Below are 26,874 nucleotides of genomic sequence, written 5' to 3'. Positions count from 1 at the left end.
TAAAGTAATTTATTTGCACGCACCTCTCAACCTGTTAATGCAGGAAATTGGGACAAGGCCAAATATACTTATAAACAGTACAAAAATTGTTGTATAAACTGAGACAGTTGATACAATAACATGTCTTGCTTTAGCATGCATTTTTCTGAAGGTTATGAAGTCTGAAACTTAGTGGCTGTTATTATTTAGTGACTTAATTCCTAAATTATTTGCCAGAAAACCACACATTTAATGAGGAACAAACCAAAAATAAGAAGCAAAAATCTATTCATTCTGTGAAAATTTGGAGAGTTGAGAGGTATAGTTCAGCTGAGGCTGTCTTTGAGTTTGCCGCCCTTCCCCCTCACAAAATCATGGTCAAATGGAGCCTCCCCCTTCAGCTATTCCAATGAACCATTACTTGGCTATTTCACCCCATTTACCATAAACACTAATGTGCATACTGCTTTACTTCTACAATGATTTGGACTTCATTTGAAAGTTTTATTTTGCATTTTACAGCACAAACACTAAGACATCTGCTAAACAAAGCAATGCAATCTCACAATGAAAACAGACTTAGCATTAAAACTTCTCTGCCCTTGAAACTCACATTCATTGAAACAGCATTGAAACCCACATTTAAAAAAATACATTTTGCCAGTGACAGATAAAGATTAACTTTGGGCTGTTTTCAAATCATAGGCCCCTTGCACGTGAAACATACATGTGGTCTTTGATACACCTTTCTGATTTTATTAAATTACATTCCTTGTACAATATAGTACAGTTGTAGAGGGCATTTTAAATTTGTTTTGAACATTTTTCCAGTAAACAATGAAAAACAATGCATGCACCAATAATGACAAAACTGCCCAATTCAGAACACTTCTATCATAAAAGTCTACTCAAACTTCTACAGTCCACCAGTATCAGTAAATATGCACAATCTCTGAAGAAGTAAAAGTCATCTAAATAATTCCACATTAAAGAAATCTGTAACTAATGAAGCTAACAAACAACTTTATATTTCATTGTTTCATCTACAAATAAAGTGTCTATTGCCCTTGAGGAATAAATTGCCTATGTTTCATTAAAAAATGATAAGCTAGTAATATTGCATTAGAGGTTGCTGATAACAGGTTCAGAGTTACTAGGTATCTTCACCAAAAAGGACTGCAGCATCCACCCCCTTTACAATACAGTACAGTATCAGGAATGCATCTACCTACTGTGGGAGTAGAACCCACAACCTTCTGCATCAAATGGAAGTACACTACCTGTTGTACTATTAACAATGCAAGCTGACTCAGCATAAGCATCACTAAACTTTTGTTCCCCTGCAACTCTCAGCTTCTTGTAAAATTTACTTGACACTCAGCTGTATTTCTGAACTTTGCAGCACAAGAAATCTGGAAAAAGCCAACATTTGGGGGGGGGGACAAAAGACCAAAAAACAGGGACACATTTTAAACATTGCTTGTATAATGTTGGAAAGTTGCTAGAATAAAATGCTGTGTTACCACCATACATTTCACTGCCAAGTATTGAACCCAGGACCCTGTGCAAAACAGTCAGAGCAACATACTTTCTATGCCAAATCAATCATCTATTTTATGAAAGAGGAAAACTGAAACTTAAATGGCTACATTCAATGAATTCAGTTCTCACCATAGCTGTCAACATCTTAGCACAAAACACCTGAACAAAGCCAATAATGGGGGAATACATCCGCCAAACATATTCAGTGAATTCAGTTCTCACCATAGCTCTCAACCTCTTAGCAAAAACACATAGACAAAGCCAGTAATGCGGGAATACAGTCCCCAAACATATTCAGTGAGTTCAGTTATCACCATAGCTCTCACCCTTGGCACAAAAAACCCTGGACGAAGCCAATAATGGGGGAATGCAGTCCCAAAAATATGGACAAATTTCAAATATCCATCTTATAAACTTAGAAACTTGCTATAATAATAGGTTTTGTGTTACCATGTACTTTCTGAAGAATATGAAGTCTGAAGTTCCAGTGCTTGTCATTTTTATTTAACATTTGTTAACCAGGAAAGTCTGATTTGAAACAAAAGCCAATTTTTGGCAGAGGAAGAAACACTCCAGACACATGTCTTTGTAAGATGAGAGGACAAACCCACACAAACACAGGTAAGAATTGCAGACTCCACATAGAAGGCACCCCAGCCAAGAATCAAACCAGACAACCTGTAGCTGTTAGGCAACAATGCTACCACTGCACCACTGTACAACTGGCTGTGTTGAGAAACAAAAATGCAGAAACCACAGATTTTATGAGGAACAGAACAAATATGAGGCAAACATCTGCATTGCTTTTACAAATGGTGGTGGGTAGGGAATTCAGGCTCTTGCCATTTGGGCCCAAGGTACAGGGTTCAAGCCTTATTCTCTACCCACCATCATGTAGCAACTGAGGCATTACACACACACACACACACACACACATACACACACACACACACACACACACACACACACACACACACACACACACCTTGCTGTCAAAAGCAGCAAGCTCCATCACTGAGCTGTTCAATCCATTCCTGCACTATCTTCACTGAGCTGTTAAATCGATGCAGTAGGCAAGCCCTTCCCACAAGAGCACCTTGAGGCTTGTCCTATCTGTCCTGTGAGACCACCCTGCCTGCAGATGTTGCAGTCTGATCCCCTTCCAGTCTATGCAGTTGAAACTGCTGGGAAATTGTAGATGTGCATGTTGTCTTTGTAGGTGGATCCAGTCTGGATTCTGTGCGCATGCTCCAGACTGGTTCACTAGCAGTCTGAATATTGGGAAATGCTGTCAGTGCACATGTGTGATGTTCCAGGACTTGTGGTTGTTTTTATTATTTTCTTTTTGTTATTTTATTTTATATTTTGTTTAATTTTTTCTTGTTTTACAGCTGGGAGAGCTGCAGTCCTGCAGTCCAATAGCACGAGCTGTCCCTGGCAACTCGGGATAGATATGGCTAGGCTTGTAAGGGGTCTAGGGGCCATTACCCAGTAACCTTCTATGAACCTAAGAAGCTATGAATCAGACTATGTGAACAGTATAACTTATAACCAGCTGAACAGGCAACAAACTAGGAAAAACACTGCATCCAGAAGTTAGAGCCTGTGATATTTTGCCATCCAAACCAAATCTACAACAGTAGAGCCAGAATTGTTATCCCAGGCTCCACTCCACACTGCTGCATTATTAGACCAGAAGCACAGTTTGCCTACGTTCAAAGAAGATCAGAGATGCTTATTTTTAGTAAAGTTTTATATACTCTGCTGTTTACCACTTGGTGGATTTTTTTTCCATGAACACAAAAAGCCTATACAAATGGTTCTCAGGTTTCAAACTTTACTTACACTTTTCTTCCTACTTATACACATCCATGAGCTCTGTATAAATGAGCACTGTGACTTGTTTCCACTATACGCTATTTCTTTGGATGGATGTATTGTTTGAAAAATGGGAGTCACGTAGTGTGTCTGCAGGTAACAACATCCTCTGTAAATAAAAAGGTTTGTCTTCATCAGGAAGACGAATGTGGACTGGTCACATTAATCATGCATATCAGCCTCTTATAAGCAGGCACTGTAAACCTTGTTGCCAAACAAAAGATTAGTCTTTCATAATGTATTTTAGGAGCTATAAGCCCATAAAAATGGACACAGCCTCTCGTATTACATGTGATACAAGCATCGATAAGGACAAGTCAGACTGGAAAAAGTTCTGTAATAAAGCTTTCATTATTTTCTTTAAGGAATATGAACCCCATAAATGCAGACATGGCATCTCATATTACATGGGATACAAAACAGGTTAATAATGTCTGGTGATAGCCTTGTAAAAGTAGGCATTTTCAATGATTAAAGTGTAAAGCACAATGCAAAGCAGAGTGTTGTTCTGTTATTCTTGAAAACACTAATGATATTCTTAGTCACCTAGAAATAATTCAGAAAGTCGCTGAATATTCACACGTAAAGAAGCTGATAGTTCCTAATGGACATGGTTAACTAACCTTTTCTCTGGATGGGAAGGATGGATTTTAAAGGTTTTCATGCTTATAGCTATTATAATTATCATGTTAGATTTTATTCCTTTTATGATTAAAGTGTGCTTTTTAAAATTACTAGAATCCAGAAGAAATGTCACATTGCAAATGCAAAAAACTGAATTATTACTACTGGCCATTATTGATAAAATTCATATCACAGTAGAAAATAAAAATAAAGTGTTGAAAAATTTTAGGAAAATATATGACAATCTATATAAAGGCTTGGGAGAATGTAAAAATACATATAGTAGGGAATGTACTACTGATGATTATTTATAGGTTCATAGGTAGGTACTAGGCTATCTGCCCGAGGGCATTTATAAGCCTAGCCAGAGTGTGTCGGCTTTCGCTGCCCCATTGATTAATTAACTGATCCTCTGTCAAGCAGAGCCAATGAAGTGATCCCAGGGGTGTAATTTCTGTTACCCATCCACTCGTCAAGGTTTCTCTTGAAGATTGTTATTGAGGGGCTCTGCCTGATGTAATTTGGAATTTTGTTCCAAAGCATGGGGAGTCTCTGTGACAGGAATCTATCCCTCCAGCATGTTGTATTTATTGTTGTGGCAAGGTTTATCTCACTAGAGCATGTGGCTCACAGTGACTTGGTTTAGGTGGAGCATGTCCATCAATTCTGAGTTGTTCATGGCTTTGTAAGTCAGGCAGAGATCACCTCTGAGTAAGCTATATTCCACTGAGTGCAGCTGGAGTTTTTTCAGTCAGGCTGCATAAGACATATGTTTGAGACCAGTAGTCCTCTTGGTGAGGTACTTTTGTGGTCTTTCCAGCTGTTGGAAGTGTCTTGTGAGGTATATCCCAAATGGGGCATTGTACTCTATGATGGGTCTAATGAGTGACGAGTAGAGGGGTACTATAACCTCTTTATTTCTAGATGCAAACCCTTTAGTAATTAGACATGCCACATAGAAGGATTTCCTAACTACTTTGGCAATATGATTGTCAAAGGAGAGATTACTATCTACCTGGGTCCCCAGATCTCTTATTACCTCTTCTGTATTAAGGGGGCTGCCACCTATGTGGTAATTCATGGCTGTTTTGTTTTTCCCAAATGGGATGACTATGCATTTTTTGGCATTTAGCTTGAGGCTATGACTTTGACACCAGGTGTCCATCTCAGTAAGGCCCTTTTGGAGGATGTCCATGTCAGCTGGTGAGCCAGTTATGGCTCCCAGTTTGCAGTCATCAGCGAACTTGGTTAGCCATAGTCCTCCTGTGTTTACCTGTACTTCTGAGAAGCATATGCCGAACAGTAGGGGTCCCAGGACTGAACCTTGCAGGACACCACTTGTGACTGGTTTAGAGTCAGACCTGGAGCCCGCTATTCTTACTGTGTGAGTTCTGTCTGTAAGCCAGGTGGCAACCCATCTCATGACGTAGGGGTTTATATTCAGGCCGGTGAGTTTTTCTGTAATACCCGAATGGGGAATGGTGTTGAAAGCCTTGGTGAGGTCAAAGTAGGCTCTGTGAACCACCTTTCCCTCATCTATGGCCTTGGTGACTGTCTCAAAGAAGTCAACCAGGTTTAGTAGGCATGATCTGCCCTTAACGAAGCTGAACTGGGTCAGGACAAGTGTTTAGAGGTTCCCAATATCTTTGTAAATGAGTTCCATGATGATGCGCTCCATAGCCTTGCAGACCAGGCTAGTCAGACTTATGGGGCGATAGTTACCAGGGTCATTTGTGGCCCCTCCTTTGTGGAGAGGAATAACCGTTGCTGTGCTCCATTCTATGGGCACATAGCCTGTGGAGAGGCTGAGGTTGAACAGCATGTTTAGGTGGGGGGTTAGTTCGTTCTGTAGTTCATGCAAGACGCAGCCTGGGACACCATCTGGTCCCAATGATGCTATGTTTTTGGCTTTTGAAAAGGCTGTTTTCACCTGTGCATCAGTGATTTTTGGGACACTACACTTTTCCGGTATTGTTGTGGGCCCTTTTGGAGGTGAGAGGGTGGTGAAGTATGCACTGAATCTATCTTCCAGGATGTAGGGAATATCAGTAGGTTCAGTATATTTTGTGCTATTTTGCACTAGTTCAGTGCATATCTGCGAGTTGCCACTTACATTCTAAACATAGCTAAAGAAGGCTTTGTGGTTATCTTTTGAATCCTTGGCTATTTTTCTTTCAAAGTTAGCCTTGGATGATTTCATGAGGGACCTCAGTTTCTTACTGATACTGATCAGGGATGTCTTTCCTTCTTGGGATTTGCTTTTTTTCTGAACTAGTTTCCTCCTTCTATTGTATAGCCTGTTTATTTCAGGGGTCCACCAAACTGGTTTTCTTTCCTTAGAGGAGTGAGTCTTGGTTTTGCTAGGGATGGCATGATCCATGCATCCTTGTAGTTGCTCATAGAGTGTATTTGTAAAGGTTTCTGCATCTTGGGCAGCGTTATCCTTTAGCGTGGGGGCTGTGAAACTTACCACCTCTGTCTTAAGTAAGGTGAAGTTTACTTTGGAAAAGTTTTTTACTGTGGTTTCCTTAGTTGGGGGTGGTGGTGGAGTGTGGACATCCAGAGTGATTAGTTTATGGTCTGATCTAACCAATGAGGGGTTGACCTCGGGTGTGGAACACCTGTCGCCCATGTTGGTAACAACCAGGTCCAATATGTTTTCACCTCTGGTAGGGGAGTTTACCAGCTGATCCAGGGCATTTAAGTTGATGAATTCCAGGAAGCACTGGGCCTGGGTATTTGTAATCGAGTAGTTTTCCCAGTGAATGGTAGGGTAATTGAAATCGCCCAATATCAGGGTGTTTGGTAGGACCTTCATGTTTTCCAGTATCTCCAGAAAGGTGGAGTGCAGGTCCTGGGTCATGGAGGGTGATCTGTAGCAGGCCACAATTTGCATTGCAGATTTGCCCGACGTTAGTTGCACATGGATGATCTCAGAGGTATCATGCTGCACCACTAACCTGGAGGTGTAGGTATCCTTGATGAATATGGATACACCCCCTCCTTTTCTGTTTCGGTCCGTGTTCTGTGGCTGAAAAGTGCGGTATGAGTTGTAGCCTGGTAGTGCTGGAGTGCTCTCTGGAGCCTTGAACCAGGTTTCAGTTACTGCACAGATGCCAACATTCTCCATACTGAGGAGTGCTTTGAGTGCATGCATTTTGAGATTTAAACTCCTGGCATTGAGTAGCATAACCCTCAGTTTTTTGTTAATTGTGCTGTTTATGGAGGTGGGTTTGACTTTTGAGCCTTGCTTAAAAAAGGCACTATGGGGGCAGCAAAAGCCTTGGCCAGGTTTCGAAAGCCTAGGGGTGACAGGTGCAAGCTATCTCTTGTGAAGCAACGCAGCTTGTCGAGCATGTAGTTCCAGGCTGACAAGACACTGGATCCCCTTTGAATGACACCAGAAGCTTAGCCAATTGTTGAAATTGATCATATTTTCTTTATACTGAGGTATCATTCTTGGTGAAGGCAGGATGCTACTCAGGGTCAGGGTCATACCAGCCTGGGCTACATGATCAGAGAGCTCTTCCATGTCTCTTTTCATGTAGTCCAGGAAGGTACATCTCAGGTCATTCACACCAACATGAACAATGACAGAGTCATATTTGTACTAGTTCTGGAGTGACCTGAGTGCTTGTGTTATGTGGCAGATTCTGGCTCCCTACAAGCAGCTAACAGTAACCTTCTGCTTGTCCAGCCTAATGAGTGGGACGTCAGTGTGCCTGACTATAGAGTCACCTATTACTAGTGTTAGGTATGTTATTTCACCTTATGGGCTGTGATTGTGCGGCACACTAATTTTGTGTTTTTTGTGTTGTCTGGTTTGTGATAGGGAAGTGCAGATTGTTTGGGTGTCTGCTTTGGAGGTCCCTGATGCTTTTTCAGGTTTTTATTTAGAGCCTCTGAGTATGATTTTGTGTATTTATGTGTATTTTTTGCCAGTGCTGTTTTAGTAGGTCTGTGTGCAGCTGCAGTTGTGGTGCAAGTGTTAACCTTCTCCTCTTGACTGTCTGTTCCTGTCTTGGGTGGAGACAGCTTAGCTTCCAGTTTGACTGTATAATTGCATCTCTCGCATATGTTAGTGTTTTGTGGTAGGAGGAGAGGGTTGTCTATGTGCATGAGGCAGTTGTAACATTGCCTCAGGATAGCCAGATTCATCAGCTGGACTGGAGAGTGCACCTGAAGTTGCCCTTTGGTTATGCCTGAATAGTAGGGTGAGCTGCTTAGTCGCTTGGTTGGTGAGGGGTGAATAAAGAGCCTTGCCCTGCTGGGCAATCAATGTCAGGGTATATTAGTGCTTGCTATTAGGTCTGAGCAAGTGCTGGGCTGTAAGATGCTTTTTGAGTGTTTAGGTTGAGAGTTAGACTAGTTTCAAGGGAAAAACTGAAGAAGCGACTTAGTGGAGCCGGGAATAATTTAATCATAGCTAACCGGCACTGCCCGGTGCCCAAAACTGTGCAAACACGGTTTTTATAGTAGGGAAATGAAAGAGACAGAAATTAGCCCAAAATGGCCAATAAACTACTAACTTCTGGGCTGGAACCACTCTTCCAGGGACAGACATGTTGCTCAAAGCTCCCCTCTCTCACAGGTGAACAGAGAAACTACCTTCTATCCAAGTAAGGTATGGGCAACTCAGAAACTAGTATCACAGCCCTGAATTCGGCACTAGCTTGAAAACTGAACTATACTAGCTTAGAAAGGCGGGAAGCAAGGAATTTGTTTTGTTTTTTTTTTTTGTTTTTTTGAAAAGATAAGGCAAAAACAGTAAAAATACACTTAAAACAGCTTCAAACAACTACAAATGATCAGAAAAGGCTATCACACTTTAGTGTGTAGCCTACAACAGTTAAACAAATTATTTAAACAAAAAACAACTTTTTAAAGGTGCAGGCAGTCAAATAAGTACAATATGTGAAAAAAACAATCTTTTAAATCACAATAAACATTGGAAAATCTGCATTTAGGCAGAAAACAGTTAAGTGCAACAAGAAAGTACAGAAAACTGATACTTAATTACTCCAAAGTCTCTCTCCTAAGCTAGAAGGCTTGTATCAGTTTAAGGCTTTCTAGTGCTACCCAGTAGGTTAGTTACAGGAAAGATGGGAAACCAGCGCAGAGGTGGTCTTTTAAACCAGGAAGTTGAAAGAGACGGACAAACTGTCCAAATGTTCAATAAACTACAATTTCTGGGCCAAGAACCTCTCCTCTTGTGGTAGACAGGCCACCTAGTGCTTACCACTCTCACCGATAAGCTAGATGGCTTTCCTGCAACACAGAAAGGCCTGCGGGGCTCAGAAGCTTACCAACAGTCCTGGATACAGCAACTCTGTATCTGGACTAGGCTAGTTACAGGAAATGTGGGAAACAAGTGCAAGTGCGGCTTTTAAACAAGAACACTGAAAGAGATGAAAAAAAAACTGCCCAAATGGCCAATAGCTACAATTTCTGGGCCAGGAACCACTCCTCTTGTGGTAGATAGGCTACCTAATGCTTACCACTCCCACTGATAAGCTAGAAGGCTTCCCTCCCACACAGAAAGGCTTGGGGGGCTCAGAAGCATACAAAGAGTCCTGGAATACAGCAAATCTGTACCTGGACTAGACAAGTGACAGTAAAGGTGGGGAAAAATTACAAACGTAGGCTTTTAACCAGCAAGCTGAAAGAGATGGAAAACTGCCTAAATGGCCAAATAAACTACAATTTCTCAGACAGAATTCACTCTTCCTATGGAGAATAGGCTACGTAGTGCTTACCACTCCCACTGATAAGCTAGAAGGCTTTCCTCCAACACAGAAAGGCTTGGGGGCTCAGAAGCTTACTAACAATCCTGGATACAGCAACTCTGTAACCGGACTAGGCTAGTTATAGGAAAGGCGGGAAACAGGCACAAGTACGGCTTTCAAATCAGAAAGTTGAAAAAGATGGGAAAAAACTGCTCAAACAGCCAATAGCTACAGTTTTTGGGCCAGGGACCACTCTTCTTGTGGTAAATAGGCTACCTGATGCTTACCACTCCCACTGATAAGCTAGAAGGCTTCCCTCCAACACAGAAAGGCTTGGAGGGTGCAGAAGCTTACAGAGTCCTGGCTACAGCAAATCTGTACCTGGACTAGACTAGTTACAGGAAAGGCAGGAAAGAAGCGCAAACACAGGCTTTTAAATCAGAAGGTTGAAAAAGATGGAAAAGCTTCCCAAACGGCCAATAAACTATAAATTCTGGGCCAGAAACCACTCCTCCTGTGGTAGATACGTTACCTAGTGCTTACTACTCCCCTGATAAGCTAGAAGGCTTCTCTCCAACACAGAAGGGCTTGGGGGGCTCAGAAGCTTGCCAACAGTCCTGGATACAGCAAGTCTATATCTGGACTTTAGTTACAGGAAAGGCAGGAAACAAGCTTAGATTTTTTTTTGTTACAGAAAAGCAGCTAAAACAGCAGTAAATACAATTGCAATTGTAGTGCAGGCTAGCACACCAGAGCATGTAGCAACACTACGGCAAATACAGTTCAAATAAATGCAATTAAATTAACAAATTACTAAAAACAAGTGCAGAAGGCAGTAAATTAGAACGCTACTAGCAAGCAGTAATAAGTGCAGAGTAAGAGTGACTGAACAGATAGCATACAGAACAGCAACTAAGACAGTTACAGTAAGAGCAGCTGAATAAGATATATATATATATATATATATATATATATATATATATATTTTTTTTTGTGAGGGAAGGAACAGAGCAGGATTAAGAGGCTAGAGGGGTTGTCCTTCCCAAATGCTCTCTCTGTACACAGTAGGAGTGCCTGAAATCAGAATATGATCTCACTGCACTCAGTTCAGTGAGCAAATGAGATAAGCCCAGAAGGAGTATCCAAATACAAATCTACAAGAGAGGTGGGCAATTTCAAAGCCACCAACATTAATACCAAAACAAGAACAGGGAGGATGGGTGGGGAACTAACTGTATTCAGTGAAAAACACAAATAAATAAATTAAATACAGTACTATATGCAAAAGAGCAGATAAAAGTGTACTTCAACCAGCTGATTTCAGGTAGATGTTAGCTGGCCAAAGCTCTGATATTAAGCAGAGATAACTCAAAATGTATCACTTATATAAGGCAAGACAGGATGTCAGTGATGAGCTGAAACTACCCCCACTGCTATCAATGGCTACACAGAAACTCTAAAAAGTGCTCTGTAGAGAGACAGCCACAACTTCAGTTGAGTTAATATTCAGTGAAAAATACAGTATTCAGATTGCGTTTTTGTTTCATCGATATGTAGGCGTGTTTTCTTTGTAAATAAGTCTATATTTCTGAAACAGCTGTGTAAAGATTACTCATGTCAAGGACAGAAAGAAGCAGGACAGGAAGAATGATAGCAAGTGAAAGCGTCACGTGTCCGCTCATCTGAAAACGTGTAGTCATTGTCTAGTCATAAAAACATTATTATGGTTAGCATGATGCTTTACATCACAGATGGGGGAATGTGAAGGGTGAGGAGTACTGAGATGGGAACATGTCAGTGCATGCATTTCAGTTCTAACATGCCTGCATAGTAAAATGAATTCTTGAATGTTTGTCAGTATGTAGCCTTTAATTTGCTTCCTGCCTAATATTTTTAAGTGTAGACAAGGTTAGAAAAGAATACGATTTGTTCTTAGTAGAATGCTCTATCATGTAATTTGGAACTCATGCATAATATGAAAAGTCATAAGCAAGTAGTTCGGAGATTTTAGTTAAAAAAATTAATGCTGTAGTGTTCATTTTTAATTGGTCAGTGGTTGTTGCAATAATGTTGCTTTTAATGAAAGAAAGTATAAAATATCATGCATTTTGTAGTTCGGGAAAACAGGATCTTGATTTCTTAGTCTTCCACTTATGTGTTTCTCTGTGCAATGAAGGAGATTGTTGTACTCTGTTCAACTGTCTTGTATGACAGTTACATGGTACCATAGCAAATTCTAGTAAAAGAGGTGACTTATTGGTAGGCTTATACTTATAATTTGACTGCATGCAGTATTAATTTCAGTTGTGGTGGATACACTGCATTCTGCAGTGTGTGTGTGTGTTTGTGTGTGTGTGTGTGTGTGTGTGTGTGTGTGTGTGTGTGTGTGTGTGTGTGTGTGTGTGTGTGTGTGTGTGTGTGTGTGTGTGTGTGTGTGTGTGTGTGTGTGTGTGTGTGTGTGTGTGTGTGTGTGTGTGTGTGTGTGTGCATTATATATACTACAATACAATGGCATCAAAGTACACCCTGAATGCACATTGGGATATGACTACATTACTAGACTATGTAGTATTGTGCATCTATCTGGTAAGGACTGTTGTATAATATGCAAATTATAGCTTAAGTAGCTAACAAAGCAACTAGAGTTAAAAAGGCAGAAAGGGATCCAAGTAAAACAAAAGCCAAAGAATGCTAATTTGTTTACAATGATTAGTACTGCAACAGTATCATATTAATATGAAAGAGCAATATAAGTATACAGACATATTATATAATAATGATAATGCAGTAATAAAACTATAAAAATATTAAAATAATGAAACTTTCACATAAGACCAAGTCCTAAATGCACTATCAAAAGCTAAAATTACTTCTTTGATAGATCCTGACAATATCTCTCGATGCTTCTTATATAGAATGAAGCACGATTTAGCCACTCCTAACAATACCGTACAACCTCAGCCTCCATACAGGGTTTTGTACCAAGTAAATGGAGAACAGCTACAGTCATTTGCCTGCATAAGGGAAGACCTTCCAAATATCCAGGCAACTGCAGACCTAAAAGTCTAACCAGCCTCATGTGCAAAACCATGGAAAGACTTATCATGGAAATAATCAATAAGGACATACGGAACGTCCAAAATGCGACTTACCTCAGTTTGGATTCATTAAGGGCAGGTCATGTTACTCAGCCAGGTGGACTTTGTTGAAAATGTTGCCAAAGCAATGGATGAAGGTAGAATGGTGCACAACACATATGTCAACCTGGCCAAAGCTTTTGACACAATCTCCCATTCAGGCATAGTACAAAAGCTAAATAAACTGAGAATAAACCCTCATGTCACCTAATGGATTGCCAACTGGCTCACAGATAGGATGCAGGAAATCAAAACCTGGGGAGTTACCTCCACAAAGAGACCAGTCACTAGTGGTGCCCCCAGGGTTCTGTCTTAGGACGTCTGTTGTTTGGCATCTATTTTTCTGAAATAAAATCCAATACCAAAAGACTGTGGATGACTAAGTTTACAGATGACTGCAAGCTAGGTGCAGTAATTGAATTCCCAAATAACTTGGCCGTCTTGCAGGAAGGTTTGTCCTAAATAAATAACTGGTGCCAAAACAATGGAGTAAAATAAAATGGCAAAAAATGTGTTCATATCCTTTGGGAAGTCATCTTTCCAAGGGCACTACCACATTGACAACAAGCCCCTAAGAGTTGACACAGTTGTTTGGGATTTGGGGACTTATGTTGACAGTGATCCAACTTTTGATTGATATGCACATTTTTGTAAGAAAGTCCTTCTATATTGGGCAACTTATAAATAAAGGGATTGTATATAGATCTAGGGATGTCATTGTCCCCCTTTACTCACCCCTCATTAGGCCAATCATTGAGTATAATGTCTCCTTTGGTTTGTATCTATCCAAACAACAACACCTGGAACACCCACAGAGATACCTTACTGAAAGGATATACGGCCTAAACAATATGTCTTGCATATACCAACTCAAAAACCTGTCACTATCCTGTGTATCCTACAGACTTCTAACAGGTGACCTGTGTCTGGCATAAAAGTCAACCTCCAATCCACACACTGCACATCAGGAAGGCAAATGGCATCAGAAATAGTCTAGGGATCAAAATATGTTCTGCAACATCAACAGAACTGTATGGAGGGACAGGTGTATCTTGCAGAGGATACCACTGCTCTGAAACAGACTTCCCATCCATGTAAAACAAAGCTTTTCCCTGTCCATATTCAAGCATAACTTGAACCCATGGATGGGAAACAAGAGCTTTACCCCAAGACTGCCCCCTGTGCTACTTATGGACATAGGCCACTCCTAAATGGTTTAATACAATGCATAGGTTCCCTGAAATTATCTGTGGTATGATCCCAGTTATTCCCACTATGGGTAATATATAATTACTGACCATGGGAGGGATAAGGTCATTCTAACATCAAATGGGATAGGTTAATTCAAATACTAAAAAAGAAATTGGCTAGGTTTAAAATACCCAACAAGGGCAGCTAGCCTAATACTTATCTATGAACCTACATATATTAAAATTAATGAGAGGATTGCTACCTAGAACATCTTAAGATTGCTGTAATATTCAGTGTACATGTGATTGCTACACTGTCTGGTAAAAAAAAAAAACTTCATGTTGAATATATATTACCTTCAAATACCACAATGCAATGTGTAGCCCTTTTAGAGTTATGCAGTCACTTAAACATTTTGACAAATATGGAACAAGTACACAAGTACTTGGGTAACATGTTAATCACAACTGTGAATGCTATTTTCCCGGTTCCCTACTCATTTAAGCACATTTTACTAGCATGACAAAGCATATTGTAATAATATGTGATGAGTCAATATAGCTGCTGATACTGTGTAGAAGTGGTATGTAAGTGTACTGTTACCAGTTTCACAATCAATTGCATTACTAGTACGTATGAAGCACTACTGACTTGCTGTAACGCATTGCTTTATATGGTGCACTGTTCAGTACTGTACACATTTATGTATTTCCAAGCATGAACCTACTGCACGCCACTGTAATTATCTGTGATATTCTAGGCATACAAGTATCTGCTATCCCACTTATCTCTTGCACTGCTGATAAATCCTAATTCATGTATATATTCCTCCACAAGACATTTTTTGTAAGTCGATTGAACTTAGATGGGTTGTGTGACTTTTGTGGACGTGTCTCCCTAAGCTGTCCTCTACTTGACAGCTAAGTTATTCATTGTCACTCATGATTAAATTCTCTGTGCTTGTGTCACCAGATCGATGCAGGAAGAAAGTCTGCCTTGAAAACTTCACAGATGCTTAGAACGAATGGCATGAAGCAGTGCTAGGAGGCCTTATCCCTATGTGCTAGCATCATTCAGAAGGCAAATGTGAGCTATTAGCCATGGACTTCTCTTTAGGTGTGCCCCCCTTAAGTGACAATACCCTTCTTAGGGCCTAACCATTCACTTAGTCTAGCTACTTTTCCAGGTTCTGGTCTTGATGAAAGGCCTGAGCCACAAAGACTATCTTCCTCAATGCAGTACGGTGTCATAATCTCTCCCTTCAAATAGAGGTGAGCAGTAAAAGCCTCATAATTCCTTTCTATCATCAGCTCCTACAGCTGCCTCAGTTGCATAAATTAACCCACATCTGGCTTACTGTCAGGGCATTGTCCCTCTACACAATGTAGCTGGCTTGTCCTGCAAGAATTACAGCCATTGGCACACAATATTGAATCAGCAAGTATTTGTGAATATTGGCACAGTTTGCTAAAACTTCTAAGCAAGATACACATTCTGCAGAGAATATGATTCTAAAATGCTACATGCTAATGAGGCACGTTAGTGAGACACTGCATTGGAGAGAGAAATATGTGGGCAAATATGCCATACAAGTGTGTAGTATTTATTGAGTTGCACATATATGGAGTTTATTAGATCTACATAGTGAGACAGTGTAGTTGCCTCATTCCAGACTATGTATATTTATTATATCACACCAATTGGGCTGTATAACTTTTTAAGTCTGTATTTCATGTATGGCATCTGTCTCAGAGATTGCCCCTTCTTTGGAACATCCTTCCTATTCAAGTTAAGCAGAGCCCTTCCCTGGCCCTCTTGATATACAATTTGGATCAATGGATGGAGAATCACAAATTCACACATGAGGTAGTCCCTGTGTCCCTTATAGACACAGGCAATTTGTAAGATACCCTAGACATAGGCACAGATCTATGCCACCTTTTTGCCCCTTGCAGCCACATACTGGGTAAAATTGGTTTTATTGGCTAGGCTTGTAAGGGTTCTTAAACCATTAGCCTAATAATCTCCTATGAATCTATAAACTTATTTGTACATATAACCATAACATAAGTAAAGCCAGCATACATACTGCATTAAATCAATGTTACAATTCCTTTGCATATTACACATGAATTCTGTTTGTTACATTGCCCCTCTAATTACTCCATAAAACATCATAGAAGTATGGTGTAAGACAGTTCTGAATCACACCTTTAATATAAAACTGTGAAACATACAGGTGTTCATTTTATAAGTGCAGCAATGCACTTGGGGGTATACTGCACAGATGTTACCATAAGACCAGGGTTGTTGTAAGGAATGCATCTGAAGACCACCAGGATTTTGTATGTTGTGGTCTGTGTAGTATTTCTATTTCTTACCCACCCAGTCATGTCTGACACACACACACACACACACACACACACACACACACACACACACACACACACACACACACACACACACACACACACAATGCAGTCCCATTACCTGAGTGTCTTCTGTGCCTGTTTTGCTGAAAGCCATCATTTTGCGTATGGTATCATGCACCTGAAGAATAAATGAAGATGTCATAAAGAGGGGTGTATTTTTCAAAAGTATTTTCATACTGGGCGATAAGCATGACAGTGAACATTTGAAAAAAAGTGTTTTTTCTGCTTATTATAACATATAAACTAGGAAGATAAACAGAATGAAAAAAAAATGTTTGCATAGGTTAGCATCTTTGTTTTGCAATTAATTTCATTTTCAATGGGAGAAAAAGTGATTTGAAATTCTATGCCCGTAAAAATAGACTACAGAAGTCTTGGTAAGGAATTTGTTTGTTTCAAGAAATATACTGTGTCTCTTTCTATGCTGACATCTGATCAGAATCTAAACTGGTAGCAACCTACAACAAACAGTAGCAATAATTGGCCTCATAATGCCACTGCAGAATAATGCAGCGAAACAATAAAAAAATGTAATAAAAGATAGTTCCCCACCAAGGTAACCATCTATACTCCCGGAGCCAGACCAAATGAACAGACTGATGACACTTAGTACATATCTTGACTACAGATATTCTTTTTTTCAAGCTGAGGCAAGAAAGATATAAACATGGTGCAAACATACAGAACTCTTCTACCACAGATATCATGACATCCAGGTGGGAGGTATCCGCCCTGTTGAAAAGTTGAAAGGAGAAATGTTTTGGAAGTCAGGCCAGACACTGGGCCTTCTGGAGCAGAAATCTGTCATACATTCATACATTATGTCATACATTCATGCATAATGTCATACCAGGGGGCCATACATGAATCTGTGACAATGATTTCTGCCCCAGACTGCAAATTTAAGCTCAGAGTAGTGTTACAGGATGGCAGAGGTTTTCCACAATACGACTCTGACTCTTTTGGTAGCTAAACTATTATTTCCTGTGTCTGCATCCTTGATATCTTCAAAATATTAAATTCATTAAGCATCCTTGATATCGTCAGAATATTAAATTCATTCATAAAAACAGAATTGCCAGCATGGTTCAGACATATTCTTAATAAATCATTACTTTATTCCCATTTACTTCATGGAATGGCATCCATTCTTGAGCAAAAAGCATGTTATATACATGTGCATGCTGTTAAGCTAGCAACTCAGCAAAATGATTAATAGGTATACATAATGGTAAAGAGTTTTGAACTTTGAAATGCAAGTTAGAATTAATAAAATACAAATGAGAGAAAGACTGGATGATCAAAGGCTGTGTTATCCTCACCACTTCTTTGTTATTTAATAAATGGCTCATTCCATAAATATTTATCTATGCCTTTCTTTACTATCTAAGTGGGTTAGTCTAAGTAGATCCTTTACAGAAAGGAAAAGAATATGGTTGCAATATCAAACACAGAAAGTACACTTGTATTAGGATTACCAGTATCCAAGAAGTACAGTTAGTATTTACATGTTGTATTTGTATGAAGCCAGCATATCCTTTGGTCGAATAGTGTACTTAAATTGCGAATTTGTTTGAGGCAGTCACAGAAGAAGATGAGAGATAATTGACACTTTTTCTCAAATATATGTGCAAATGGCAACTTATGTAACAAAATAAATTAAATCCTCAATACTTACACTGTTGTCAAGGAGAATTCCAAAAATATAAATAAAGAAACCCTGAAAAAAAAAGAAAACAATTAAGACTAGAAAAAAACAGAACACTACTTTGCCAATTATGAAAGCATAAGCTGTAAAATAACCATTTCAGTAGTTTGATGTGACCATAATTTTCTTTTTGCAGAAGGTTTTAAGACTAATAAAATAACCGTCACTCCCTTGCAGTTTTGCAGTTTGCAAGTTAAGATTTAGGAATTAAATTATATTCCTTTGATGTGCAAAACTCAAACAATACACAGTTTCAACTTTTAAATGATATTGTCAGTATCTCACTTATTAATTAAATCAGCCATGGGAACTTAATCAGCGTATTCACTGCACATAGTAATATTACATAAAGAACAATTTATATTACCTTGATGATTCAATGTATTCCTAACATTGTATAATAGTGCATGATTTTGAATTTCTTCCTTTTTGTGTGTATATATATATATATATATATATATATATATATATATATATATATATTGAAATATGTTAAATTAATAAACATTTTCTTAAAAAATAATTAGCAGTATTCTTAGGGCTGAATTCCAAATGATCAGAATAGCATAGCAAAGGGCTGCCACCATTCTGCAATGCCACCTTGATAGTAGATCTGAACACTGCATCTCAAGTATGACATTGCCCAAGGTGAACTGATGCCTTAAATGTTATGGATACCCACTATGCTAACAGCAGGCAAAACGATTCACAAGCATTCAATGTAAATTAACTTCTATATCTGTTCAAGGTTCATGGGTTCATAGGTTGGTACTAGGCTATTGGCCCTAGGGCCTATACAAACCTAGCCATAACACTTCCCTGGCTATTTCTTCCCACAATATTTACTTCCCTGGACCCCTGTCTAGCAGGGTGACTAATATGATCCCCGGGGCGAATTTCCTATCTCTCATCCAGTTGTCAAGGTTTCTTTTGAAGAGGGCCAAAGAGGCGCTCTGCTTGACATGTATGGGCAGTCTATTCCAGAGTCTTGGGTGTCTCTAGGTCAGGAACCTATCCCTTCAGCATGTTTTGTTCATTGTGATGACAAGGTTTGATCCCTGGAGCATGTGGCTCTGAGGGATTGGGATTTCTTTGTGTGGCATGTCCAACAGCTGAGGGCTTGACATGGCCTTGTATGTTAAGCAGAGATCACCTCTAAGTAGACGATATGCGACAGAGTATAGCTGGAGTTTTTTTACAGTCAGCATAGGGCATCTGCTTTAGGCCTGTGATTCTTTTAGTGAGGCATTTCTGCAGCCTTTACAGTTGTTGCAGATGTCTTGAGAGGTACATACCAAGCAGGGCTTTGTATTCTATAATGGGTCTAATGAGGGATGAGTACAGTGGGACAATAACCTCCTTTTTTCTGAATGAAAAGCCCTTAGAGATGAGGTGTGCCACATAGAAGGATTTCATGACTGTTGTGGTGATGGGGTCTATATTACATCATCAAATGCTTAAATAAGCGAACAATGATTAATCGACTCCATGTAAGTGAAAGCTTACAATGTTGAAACCCCACAACAGCAATTTTTTTTTCCCAAAGGAAATAAATCACTGTTCCAAAAAAAAAACAAAAAAAACTATAAAACAGTATGTGCCCCCCCCCCCCACTTAAATATACCAACTCCAAGATCGCACTACAATGCCAAAAACGGCAAAGTAACGGAAACGGCCAAGGGAAAGAATTTGCTTAAAAGTTACTTCGCTATTTTGCCTTTTTGTTCTTTTACGGTCGATCAAGACGCATTCGACAGAATGCGTCTTCGATCACGTAATAGGAACCTGTGGCAATGTGGTTATCGAAGGTGAGACCACTGTCCACCTGTGTCCCTAAGTCTCTTATCACACTTTCAGTGTTTAGTGTACTGCCACCTATGTGGTAATTCACAGGTACATGTTTTTTCCCAAAGGGGATAATTATACATTACTTGGCACTTAAGCTTGAGCTCATGGCTTTGGCACCAAGCATCTGTTTCTGTAAGGCTCTTTTGTAGAATATCCACATCATTTGGGGATTCAGTAATGGCTCCCAGTTTGCAGTCATCTGTGAACTTTGTTAGCCAGAGTCCATTTGTGTTGGCCTGCACATCAGAGAAGTAGATGCCAAACAAGAGCGGTCCCAGGACTGAACCCTGAGGTACACCACTTGTCACTTATCTGGAGATGGATTTGGAGTCAACTACTTTTACAGTCTGGGTTCTGTCAGTAAGACAGTTGGCAACCCATCGAGTGACATAGGGATTAATAGGGCATAGTTTAATGACTGGTGAGCTTATTGTGTAAGACTGGCAATATTTTCTCTTGGCTGAAACTCGATTTTAAAAAAGGTAAACTTATGCCAGCCAATGAGAATGGTATATCAGCTCATGAACGAACAGCAGAGGGAGGTTCCTCAATGTGTATTCTTGATGTTATAAGACCACAACCTACAGCAGCAGACAAAGTGACTTTGCGACACGACATTGGGCTGCAAGCTGCATCCAAAGATTCAGTAATGCCTAAGAAGAGCTTGTCTGAAGCAACTTTAGATTCTAGTTCCAAATTAAACATATCATCAGTTTGCTCAGATATTTTTATGGCTACATCGCAAAATAATGAGAACTTTTCACCTTCTCCTTTATCAATATCTTTACAACTTCCAGAGAAGGCTGAGGTCCGGAACAACCAAATGCCAGTAGGATGAGGACAGAGTATGGACAGTGGAAGGAATCTAAATGTTCAGAAACCTTATCAAAATCTGACCACTAGGAGTTAGACAGGGAATGTGAATGGTGACTCCTCTATAAGGTAGACTGTAATGCTACTATAGATGGAATTTTGAACTTATCTTCTGTTCATTTAGCACCATTTATGTGCAGTATCTTAAAAAAGGTCACCTGCGGTGATATTAGTGAGGCACTTAGTGAATTACATTTATTTATAAGGGAATTAAATTTAAAAAATGTATTTAATGGGAAGGTTGATGCCTCTATTAAGAAATGTAAACAAAAAAGCTGTTTTGTAGCTAAGCTTTGGTTGTAGCATTTCAAAATATGTGTGAAAAACAGCTTTATGATCTTTTTATAAGAAAGGTGTTGCTAAGTATTATAACCTTACTCAAGCTGAATTTTGAGCTCTTAGGCAATTGGAAAATAATAATGAGGCCAATAAGGGAGGAGCTATTGTAATTATGGATAAAGATAGATATGAGAGTATGTTACAGTTGTTATCCAATGTTGAAACTTTTCTTGTTGTAGATTTTTTATATGTGCAACAAGTGATAGAGATTTAAAGCACATTTATATGATTTACAAGTAAATAATTCTATTTCCATGGGTGAATATACATTCATGGATGTTTTGAATTCAGCCACCCCTATAATTTATGGATGACCTGAAATTCATAAGAATATTATTTCTTCAAATAAGACCTATTGTCTCAGGTTCTGGATGGGTTGCACAATTTGTTTCTGTTTACTTGGAAAATGTTCTTAAATCAACACTAACTTTTCATAGGTTCATAGGTTCATACTAGGCTATCTGCCCTAGGGCATTTATAAGCCTAGCCAGAGTGTGTATGGCTTTCGCCACCCATTTTAAATTAATTTTGCTATGCCCTTTTTCGAGGTTAGTATACTGTGCCTCTGTTTAACAGTGACACAGAAGTGATACCCAGGGTAAACCTACGATCTCCCATCCACTCATCAAGATTCCTCTTGAAGAGAGTCAATGAGGGACTCTGCCTAACCTGGACTGGGATTTTATTCCAGAGTGAAGGGAGCCTCTGGGTTATGAATCTATCCCTCCAGCATGTCCTATTTATTTCAGTGCTGAGGATTAAGTCCCTCGAGCGTGTAGCTCGATGGGATTTGGATTTTCTGAGGTGAAGCATGTCCATTAATTCCGGGTTGGACATGGCATTATACGTCAGGCACAGATCGCCTCTGAGCAGGCGGTATGCCACTGAGTACAGCTGGAGTTTCTTTAACCGGGCAGCATACGGCATCTGTTTGAGCCCCGTGATCCTCTTGGTGAGGTACTTTTGGGGTCTTTCCAGTTTCTGCAGGTGTCTGGTAAGGTACATCCCAAAAGGGGCATTGTACTCAATTATGGGTCTGATGAGGGATGAGTAAAGAGGCACAATGACCTCCCCTGATCTAGATGTGAATCCCTTCATGATTAGGTGGGCTATATAGAATGTTTTTCTAACCACTTTGGCCATGTGGTTGTCAAATGAGAGATTGCTATCAACTTGGGTCCCCAGGTCCCTAATTACTTCTTCTGTACTTAATGGATTATCACCTATGTGGTAATTTGTGGGCACTTTGTTTTGCCAAAGGGATGACTATACACTTTTTGGCATTTAGCTTGAGGCCATGGCTCTGGCACCAGTTGTCTGTTTCTATGAGGCCCTTTTGGAGGATGCTTGTGTCAGCTGGAGAGTCTATTATGGCACCCAGTTTGCAGTCATCTGCGAACTTGGTCAGCCATAGTCCTTCCATGTTGGCCTGTACCTCCGAGAAATATATACCGAACAAGAGAGGTCCCAGGACTGAGTCTTGTGGGACGCCACTTGTAACTGGTTTGGAGTCTTACATGGCCCCAGCTATTCTAACCATGTGGGTTCTGTCCTTGAGCCAGTTTGCAACCCATCTAGTGACACTGGGGTTTATATTTAAGCTGGTGAGCTTATCTATAATGCCCAAGTGGGGTATTGTATCAAAGGCTTTTGCGAGGTCCAGGTAGGCTGTGTGGACCACCTTCCCCTTGTCAATGGCCTTGGTGACTGTTTCAAAGAAATCTACCAGGTTTAAGAGGCAGGATCTGCCCTTAACAAAGCTGAACTGGGTAGGATCCAGTGTCTGTAGGTCCCCAATATCTTTATTTATAAGGTCCATGATGATCCTTTCCATAGCTTTGCAGACCAAGCTAGTGAGACTTATGGGGCGATAGTTTCCAGGATCCGTTGAGGCACCACCTTTGTGGAGAGGGACCACTGTTGCTGTACGCCACTCTTTGGGTACATATCCTGTAGTAAGGCTGAGATTGAACAGTAGTTTTAGGTTTGGGTTTAGCTCTTCTTGGAGTTCATGTAGGATGCAGCCCGGGACACTGTCTGGTCCCATTGATGCTGTGTTTCTTGCTTTGGAGAGGGCAGCTCTTACCTGAGCATCTGAGATGTCAGGGGGGCAGCACTCTGCTGGGATAGATATTAGCCCTTTTGGTGGGGGGGGGGAGACGTTTGTGCTGAACCTGTCAGCTAGGATGTTGGCAATGTCTGTGGGTTCGGCATATTTTTTGTCATTTTGGACTAATTCTGAGCAGATCTGGGAATTCCCACCCAGGTTCTTAACATAACTAAAGAAAGCCTTGTGATTATCCTTAGTGTCCTGTATATTTTTTCTCTCGAAGTTGGCCTTAGATGATTTTATGAGTGCCTGTAGTTTTTTGCTAATACTGATCAGAGATGCCTTCCCCTTTTTGGGATTTTGCTCTATCATGTAGTAGCTTCCTCCTTCTGTTGTATAGTTTGTTTATGGCTGGGGTCCACCAGACAGGACGTCTGCCTTTGGAGGATTGGGTCTTGGTTTTATGTGGGATTGCATGATCCATGCATTCCTGAAGGTGTTCATAGAATGCGTTTATAAAGGATTTTGCCATCTGGGCTGTATTATCCACAGGCCCGGGGGCTTTGAAGGATTCCACCTCGGTTTTGAGGAGTGTGAAATTTGCTTTAGAGAAGTTTTTCAGTGTGGTTTTCTGGGCATGGGGTGGGGTCGGGATATGAATATCCAGTGAGATTAGTTTATGGTCTGATCTTACCAGTGAAGGATACACTTCTGGTCTGGAGCATAGAGTCCCCATGTTGGTGATGATCAGGTCCAGTATGTTTTCCCCTCTTGTGGGAGTGGTAACAAGTTGTTCCATAGCATTTGAGTTTATAAATTCTAGGAACCTTTGGGCTAGGGTGTTGGAGCTAGAGTAATGCTCCAAGTCTATGGTTGGGTAGTTGAAGTCACCCAATATAATGGTGTTTGGAGAGACCTTCATATTTTCCAGTGTTCTCAGGAAGGTTGAGTGGGGTTCCTGGGTTTGGGAGGGTGGTCTTTAGCAGGCTAAAAACTGGAAGGCAGTTTTACCCACTGTTAGTTGCACATGGATAGTCTCTGATGCTTCGTGCTGTGCCACCAACCTGGAGGTGTGGGTATCTTTGATAAATATTGATACTCCCCCTCCTTTTGTGGTTCGGTCCAAGTTTTGGGGCCAAAAAGCATGGTATGAGGTATAACCTGGTAGTGCTGGGGTGCTCTCGAGAGCCTTGAACCAGGTTTCTGTTACTGCACAGATATCTATGTTCTCCATGTTAAGGAAAGTTTTGAGTGCATGCATCTTGAGGTTTAGACTTCTGGCGTTGAGTAGCATTACTCTTAGTTTCTTATCCCTTGTGATACCTATGGAGGTGGGTTTGTCTTTTGAGCCTTGCCTAAAAAAGGCACTATGGGGGTAGCAAGAGCCTTTGCCAATATCTGAAAGCCCAGGGGAGCCGTCCCTAGCGAAGCATCGTGGCTTGTCGAGCATGTCATCCCAGGCTGACAGGCATTGGATCCCCTTTGAATGACACCAATACTTAAGCCAATTGTTGAAATTGATAATCTTGTCTTCATACTGTGGCATCATTCTTGGTGAGGGTAAGATGCTACTCAAGGTCAGGGTCATACCGGCCCAGGCTACATGCTCAGAGAGCTTCTCTATGTCTCTTTTCATGTAGTCCAGGGAGGTACATCTCAGGTCATTCACACCAGCATGGACAATGACTGAGTCATATTTGTACTTGCCTTGGAGTGACCTGAGTGCTTGTGTTATGTGGCGGATCCTAGCACCCGACAGACAGCTCACCGTGACCTTCTCCTTGTTCAGGCTGGTGAGTGGGACTTCAGTGTGCCTGATGACAGAGTCACCTATTACAAGTGTATCAGGTGTGTTGTTTAGCCTTAAGGGCTGTGACTGTTTGGCACACTGGTATTGTGAGCTATGTGTTGCACATGTTTTGTTTTGGGGTAGCGATTGCTTGTGTGTCTGCTTTGGAGGTCTCTGCTGCTTAGGCAAATGTTTATTATCCAAGTATGTTTTTGTGTGTTTATGTGTTTGGTTTGCTGTCGTGGTAGGTCTATGTGAGACTGGAATTTTAGTGAGTGTGGTTTCCTTCTCCTCCTGACTGGTTACGCCAGTACTGAGTTGAGAGAGCTTAGCCTCCAGTTTGGCTATATGGTTGCATCTCTCACATGTGTTGGAATTTGTTGGGAGGAGGAAAGGGTTGTCTGTGTACATGAGGCAGTTGTAACATTGCCTCAAGATTCCCAGATTCACCAGCTGGACTGGAGAGGAGATTGACAACTGACCTTTGGACATGCTAGAATAGTATTGGGAATTTCTTTATAGTTGAAAAAAATGGCCAATGGGGAGCAAGGTACTCCAGGGGGAGTTTGTGAGGGTGTAGTGCTTTTAATTTTTTAGTGCTGACTTATATAATTGCTTTAGTGAGCAAGTGCCAGGTAACTTAAATGCAAAAATGACAAACAATAACTTTATTTCAAGTGAAACAAGGAAATAAGTACAGTAAGCAATGCAGATATCACTAGGGATCCACAGAAGCGCTGAAAAGCCGCGTTTTAGGTGAAATTAGCTTTTCAGGGAAATAACAAGCATACAAACAAAACTAGATTCAGCAGGCCTGGATCTAGTCTATGCTACAGCAAACAAGGTGTACCAATTACAGTAAGAAATAGTTCAAATATGCAGGCACTATAAGCCTTTAACCAGAAGTTCCCAGCTCAGAAGGGCAGAGTCCAGCCTCTTCTCCCACAAGAGTGCAGACTATGAACCTTCTTAATGTAAAATAACTGGCCCGAAGCCCAGGTGCATAAACCAGAACTAATACACTTTTAGAATAACAGACACTGAGCCCTCAATCAGCAGTTCCCAACTTAGGATGTAAGCTACCTGTCCTGCCGCCACAGTGCAGCCCACAAACCTTCCTAATGTAAAACAACTGGTCTAAAGCCCAAGTGTTTAAACTAAAAGGCTTAGAATAAGTTACACCAAGCAGTAATAAATGCAACTGAGTACTTTTAAGATGATGCAAAAGCAAAATAAAGTAGGAAAAAACACAAATACTGTAAAAGCAGATGCATTTTTTTTTTTTTTTTTTTTTTTTTTTTTTAGTGGAAAGAGAGAAAGGAGTAGCCGAAACTAAGCTGATTGGCCTTCTCAAATGTTCTCCCTGTACTGGGTAGAATGAGCTAATGACACTAGACTGGGAGGAGGGTCCCAGATCAAATTTACACTAGGAGCGGGCAACTGCAAAGCCACCAACTATAAAAACACTATACCAGCAGGGAGAAAGGGTGGGAAACAAACTGCAGAAATGTTTCACAGCTGAAAAGCAGCAGTGAGCCTTTAAATGAAAGTTTTAAACAGCTAAAGGAGCCTCTAGAAAAAAAGTTTACTGTAACCAGTTATCAGAAACAAACAACCCAACAGATGCTTAATAAAAGTGGACAATTTCCAGTTAATACCTCACACACAGTGAAACTAGCTAGAAAAATACACAGTACACAAAGTGCTATAAATAACAAAGAAATAAAGAACAAAATAAACAAAAAACAGGATACTTAA

General features: G+C 40.4%; 1 long non-coding RNA gene across 1 annotated transcript in view; it reads right to left on the bottom strand.

Moving 5' to 3' along the window:
* Positions 1-18,235, bottom strand: part of LOC122794764 — a 158,306-nt gene extending 140,071 nt beyond the window's left edge. Inside the window, exons 1-2 of the long non-coding RNA XR_006363692.1 lie at positions 18,188-18,235; positions 16,568-16,627 (exon numbers count right to left, since the gene is read on the bottom strand). This is a non-coding gene — a long non-coding RNA (uncharacterized LOC122794764). The remainder of the gene's footprint in view (positions 1-16,567; positions 16,628-18,187) is intronic.
* Between the last annotated feature and the right edge of the window lie 8,639 nt (positions 18,236-26,874).

The sequence above is a fragment of the Protopterus annectens genome, chromosome 2.part1 (assembly GCF_019279795.1).
Source record: "Protopterus annectens isolate FY-2018-M chromosome 2.part1, PAN1.0, whole genome shotgun sequence".
Classification (NCBI taxonomy): domain Eukaryota; kingdom Metazoa; phylum Chordata; order Ceratodontiformes; family Protopteridae; genus Protopterus; species Protopterus annectens.
The sequence above is the reverse complement of the archived record's forward strand: the minus strand, read 5'-3'. Positions and strand labels throughout refer to the sequence as shown.